Source organism: Puntigrus tetrazona, chromosome 7 (genome assembly GCF_018831695.1).
Source record: "Puntigrus tetrazona isolate hp1 chromosome 7, ASM1883169v1, whole genome shotgun sequence".
In the NCBI taxonomy this organism is placed as follows: Eukaryota; Metazoa; Chordata; class Actinopteri; order Cypriniformes; family Cyprinidae; genus Puntigrus; species Puntigrus tetrazona.
The window spans coordinates 9,749,553-9,756,353 of record NC_056705.1 but is presented as its reverse complement, the minus strand read 5'-3'; positions in this window follow the sequence as shown (position 1 = coordinate 9,756,353).

The window sequence follows — 6,801 nt, the reverse complement described above, 5'->3', positions numbered from 1 at the left end:
AGAAGTACTAAATTCTAAAACCAAAATGCATTCTTGTTCTTGACATACTTCAAATATAATATAATATAATATAACATATATACATTAGTCAACATTTAAAGTAATTAAAAATGTAATTTAATTGTACAATATAATTTTTTTTTACAAATATTTGTTTACAATTTTCCATTATTTAAAACAATCTGTGTATATAAAGTGTATTTTTGTAAATATATTTTAAAATATAAACATATTTTAAGAAATGTTAATTTAAAAACGTAAGCATATTTCTTAATCATAAATTTTTGCAAAATACGTATTCCAAAACAATATTGATGCTTTAAAAAAATCAAAATTCATTATGTTTATTAAGCACATCACAGGAAGTCCACTGTAACTGTTATAAACCACATTTGATCTCAGTTAGGATGCTGCCTATGTAGGCGGTAGACAGCAATATGTCTCACCAGGTTCGAGTTTTCATATATGTGTGTGTTTTTTATATGTGCTGGTGTGACAGCACCTGTGCAGCTGTGTCAGTAAACTGTGTGTGCGTAACAAGCCCATGCATGTTTTTCCGGTGTGTCCGTACCCACCCGTGTGTATGCGGCGAGGTCAAACGTGGTCCTCTCCTCCTCGCGTACAGTACGCTCCAGCCGCAGGGGATATCGTTGAGGAGCGCGTGTGCTTACAGTAGGGCCTGGGAGAATGAAAACAAACTTGGCTCAGCGGTAAACATGTGGCGGCGCAGCTCGGGCGGGGGCCGCTGACGTCTATAAATAAACCTCTCTGGGTTGGCTGTGAATCTGTACAGTTGGCTCGAAGTGCATGATGTCATTCTTGGCCGGCCAGGAACAGTGTCACAGCACATCTGCACCGGGGCCAAGTGGCACAGCGGCGGAGGAAAGTCCCGCTCCAGGACACGGGGCAATGACTGGAACTCAAAGCATGGCTAAATTTGGCAGATCATTTTCTTTGTTTTAGGCATAAACTCACTCACTGTGACGTATGTTTTTAGAGAACAACACTTGATATCTCACGTGGGTTTGCTTCTCGATTAAATGCTTTTCAGATGGTATTTGTACAGGACGTAAATACTGATCTTTGTTGACAATGTTATTGCAAAATGTAAAAAACGGCAATTAAGGTCATGCATAAGAGAGTGGTACTGAAATGATTACTCACTTGGCGTTGTTCTGCTTTAACAGTGTCAAAGTCACGACCGGTGAACTGCACAAACCCCGGGCAGGAGTCCAATCCGGCCTGTGGGGTGATTTGAGGACAGAAAACCGTAAATGCGCTATTTATTACATTTACTAACAAGACCATTTTATTGTTAATGTTGCTTTGTATCGGTTTTTCTGCATTTATCGCTGATTATGCATTCAGACGTGAAAAGTGGACCACAAAACCAGTAGCATGGGTATATATTTGTAGCAGTGGCCAGAAATACACAGTATGGGTCAAAATCATTGATTTAATGCCAAAAATCATTAGGATATCAAGATCATGTTCAATGAAGATATTTTGCACATTTCTTACCATAAATATAACTTTAGTTTTGATTAGTAATATACATTGCCAAGGGTTTTGGAATGAAAAAACGTGAATTTTAATATTTTTGCACCCTATGAAGGCTTTCAAATAAGATTTGAAAGATTTTCAAATACCTGTATCTCTGCCAAATATGGTTGTATAAATATACATTCGAAAAAATTGACACTTATGACTGGATTTGTGGTCTACATACGGAATTATAAAATACACACACTAAATATTTTATTTTCTGTATATAAAACCAATACAAAAACCAAAGAACGTATATATTCTTGCTTTTTTTTTAATATTTATTATAGCGTACTAAACTACCGGTAAAACTAATCAAACTGCAAATCTAATTTCTAATGAAAGGAAAGACGACGCGGACAGGTATGAAGAGAAATATTACGAATATTAGTCAATTGCACACAGTCTTGACTGAATAATGATTAGATATAAATAAATCAGTCAGGATTTGATGCTGCGGGCCTATAATTAACATTAACAGTCAGGCGGTTTCTTTTTTTAGGCCTAATTTGGTGCTAATGTTTCGTTTCAGATGGCTTATTAAAGCTGAGGTTCTCCAGCAGTGAGCGGTTTTCATTTGCTTGTCAGCACCGTCGTGTTGTGCTTGCACTCTCTATTCTTTAACGAATAAAAAATAGCTCGCAGAAAGCGACGTTTTGTCTTATTTGGCTTTCAACCGAGTTTGACAGCACTGCTCCGCTGGCACGTAATAACAAGTGCGGAGAATTCGTGAAGCGGGAGGTTGTGGTCACATATGGCGCAACGAAATAGTTAAAGACGGAAACGTAAAGATGGATGTTCGCGCGCGCGAGGTTAATGCAGGTTCTTACGCTTAGCCAGTCGAAAACCAAAGGCAATCACCGACAGCAAATAAGCGTTCATTAACAGCTTTACAGAAGTCATCTCAGCAAAACACAAAAAAAAGCGAAAGACCTCTGGAAGTGCTGCTTTCTTGTTTTAAGCACGAATCTACCAATGTTTAAAACAATAGTTTGACTTAAAACCAAGACGTTTTCCAGCGGGCCTTTTATCGGCTTCTCAAGTAAACTAATCTTCTTTAGATATGTATTTTTTTTCAAACAGGCCCGAAATAATAAGCACGGAAATTTGAAGACTTGCGTGTTTGTCTGGGAGAAGAACGTGGAGGGGTTAAAACCGTGAACTGGTTAATGAGACGTCGCTTTTACAACGGCTTCAAATTCCCTAGAGCGGCACAGAAAAACAAAGATTCCTTGAGCGCCGAGTCGTGTTCCTCACCATGATGAAAGCAACTTTGCTCTTTGTTGCCTTCCTCCTGATCAGAGTCAAACAAATTCCCTTTGTTAGTTTAAGAGTACGACATCTCGCACGTGGGGAAGAGCAAATAACAGCCCTGCAATTACTACAGCATTCTGTCAGATCTAGGATGTGCTTCGAGAAACAAATAAGAATTACAAATAAAGACTAAAAACACCACTACTGCAATAATAATACACGTTAATTGCATTTTGTCTACACCGCCGTGTAATGCATTGTTTGTCCGTTTTTACGACACACACTCAGTTTCAAATATACGCTTACGCTTGTATATCGGTCTCCTCCTGCACTACCATAAAAGTTTGTGAATTGCTAAGATCATAATATACATTTATTCTTTTGCATCTTGCCACTGCTGCATTCATTTGACCAAAATATTAATATTGTGAAATTTTATCGCAAATTGACAATTCTGAATTTTCAGCATCATCACTCCAGTCTTCAGTCCTTCAGAAATCAGACTAATATTCTGACTTCCTGCTAAAGAAACATTTCTTATTATCATCAATGTTCAAAACAGCCGTGCTGCTGAATATTTTTTGTTGAAACTACGATGCATTTTGCAAGAATTGCATTTATTTAAAATGTAATTTGTTTTTAATAAATGTCCAAATATTCACTTCTGGTCAATTTTATACATTCTTGCAAAATTAAATTAGTAAAAATGAATAATGGCATTTCTTAAGCCACCCCCTATTTTGAATAGCATTTTTTTAAACTCAATATTTCATACCTATGCATTTAATTACTTTGCAAACGGCTGTGCAATCCATTTCATTTAAAGTCAACCAGTCACTATTGCAAAATAAACCCTTTAAAAATGAACAGCGGCGGTTCAGAATTGAAATATCCAGGGACTGTAAAAGTTATGCTGAATATGTACCCTACACAAAATCCAACCAACTCGATAGAAAAAAAGAATTTGCTGATGCATCTGTGTCATTTTAACTTAATTTGACACAGATTTGAACTGTTTTCTTGAACCGTAGTTAGACAGGATTACGTCTCTGTCCTTCGTGAGCTACCAAACACATAGATATAAAGCTGGATATGTGTGATGCTAACATTCAAAAGCATCAGTTTTCAAACATCCCAGCATATTCATATTGTTTTAATATTGTCATAACATGACATTCTACAAAAGTAATTGTGCAACAATTGCGCGCTTTTATTAATCGAAACTTCAGTAAAGATTTGTGTGAAAATTAATCAGTTTTACTGCCTCTAGTGTTGTTTTTTTAAACTGCAGTGATATGTACTTGCTGGTACATATTTTGTGTCTCGCTAAAAAAGCGCACTCCAGAGATATATACGGAAGCCCGTTTCTGACACTGAATAAAACATTTGAAAAGGTTATTGCGACTTTTTCTCAGAATTGCGAGATATAAAGTCAGGATTACGAGAATATAAAGTCAGAATTTACGAGTTATAAAGTCATAATTGCGAGATGTAAAGTCAGAGGTGCGAGATATAAAGTCAGAATTTACGAGTTATAAAGTTAGATGTAAAGTCTGAAAGTCTAAAGTCTAAAAATTTAAGAGATGTAAAGTCAGAGTTGCGAGATATAAAAGTCAGGGTTGCAAGATATAAAGTCAGAATTGCAGAGACAAAGTCAGAATTATGAGATATAAAGTCAGAATTATGAGATATAAAGTCAGAATTGTGAGATATAAAGTCAGAATTTATGAGATATAAAGTCAGAATTATGAGTTATAAAGTCAGAATTATGCAGAGACAAAGTCAGAATTGTGAGATATAAAGTCAGAATTTATGAGTTATAAAGTCGCAATTATGAGATGTAAAGTCAGAGGTGTCAGATATAAGATATAAAAGTCAGAATTATGTAGACGTAAAGTCAGAATTGTGAGATATAAAGTCAGAATTTACGAGTTATAAAGTTAGATGTAAAGTCTGAAAGTCTAAAGTCTAAAAATTTAAGAGATGTAAAGTCAGAGTTATAGAGATATAAAATCAAGGTTAAAGTCAGATTTACAGATATAAAGTCAGAATTACGAGATATAAAGTCAGAATTGTGAGATATAAAGTCAGAATTATGAGATATAAAGTCAGAATTTATGAGTTATAAAGTCAGAATTACGAGTCATAAAGTCAGAATTACGAGATATAAAGTCAGAATTTAGATATAAAGTCAGTTATAAGGTCAGAATTATGAGATATAAAGTCAGAATTATGAGATATAAAGTCAGAATTTATGAGTTATAAAGTCAGAATTATGAGATATAAAGTCAGAATTTATGAGTTATAAAGTCAGAATTGCGAGATATAAAGTCAGAATTTTGAGATATAAAGTCAGAATTGTGAGATATAAAGTCAGAATTATGAGATATAAAGTCAGAATTGCGAGATATAAAAGTCAGAATTACGAGATATAAAGTCAGAATTTATGAGTTATAAAGTCAGAATTATGAGATATAAAGTCAGAATTATGAGTTATAAAGTCAGAATTATGAGATATAAAGTCAGAATTATGAGATATAAAGTCAGAATTATGAGATATAAAGTCAGAATTATGAGTTATAAAGTCAGAATTATGAGTTATAAAAGTCAGAATTTACGAGTTATAAAGTTAGATGTAAAGTCTGAAAGTCTAAAGTCTAAAAATTTAAGAGATGTAAAGTCAGAGTTGCGAGATATAAAAGTCAGGGTTGCAAGATATAAAGTCAGAATTATGAGATATAAAGTCAGAATTGTGAGATATAAAGTCAGAATTTATGAGATATAAAGTCAGAATTTATGAGTTATAAAGTCAGAATTATGAGATATAAAGTCAGAATTATGAGTTATAAAGTCAGAATTTATGAGTTATAAAGTCAGAATTATGAGATATAAAGTCAGAATTTATGAGTTATAAAGTCAGAATTATGAGATATAAAGTCAGAATTTATGAGTTATAAAGTCAGAATTATGAGATATAAAGTCAGAATTGCGAGATATAAAGTCAGAATTTATGAGATATAAAGTCAGAATTGCAAGTTATAAAATCGCAATATCTTGTGATTCTGACTTTTATATCTCGCAATTCTGAGAAAAAGTCCGAATTGTGAGACAAAAGCAGCAATAACCTTTTTTAAATTTTTTTTTATTCAGTGGCGGAAGCGTGCTTCCAGAGATATGAGACCAGGTACGTAAAAACACAAATAATCCAAACCGCTCAAAAAAAGCGTCTATATGCCACCCGACTAATCAGTTTATTAAAGATAGATGCCCTGCCTATGGACTTAAATCAATGTGCGTCCAGTAGTCAGGCCTGACGCTGAAAACAGCTCAATAAATATCGAATGATGATCGTTTGTTTGCAGCGGCGGTCGGATACACACACGCTGGCAGATACACTAAGTCAATGCGACTGGGCCGACTGTCGAGGTCCTCCTCTCTCCGCACATGCTGTTGTTGTTGTTTCAAGAAGCCCCGAGGGTTGTTTTTGTGATTTCTTTCTTTCTCTCTTTGTTTTCCCTCTCGAAAACAAGCTCCACCTTTCCCCCCCTCTCGCTCAAAACGCCGTGCGTGTCGACAGGTTGAACAGAAGGTAAGTGGTCTCTCCTCGCGCAGCACTGATTACTTCACCAGCTCTCACCCAAGTCATTCACTTACCCTCAGCCCCCCGCGCTTTTTATTTACCTCAAGCAAATCCTCACGAATCCAGTCATTAGCCGCTACTTAAATATTATATTCCGAGGTCAGAAGATGCCAATCACGTTCTGGCCGACTTGAAGCAACCGGAATACACATCATATATATTTCATACGGCATCGGATCATAAACAATGTAGAAGCAAAATCAATCTGAACAGAGCGTGAGGGTAAAGCCGGAGTCGAGAAGTTTCAGAAATGTCACATCTTTCTCTTTCTCTGCAGTAATCGCAGGTCGAAGACCGACCGGAGTGATCTTCTTGTGATAGTTTAAGATGCATTAGAGGCGCTATAAAAGCATCGCGTGGAA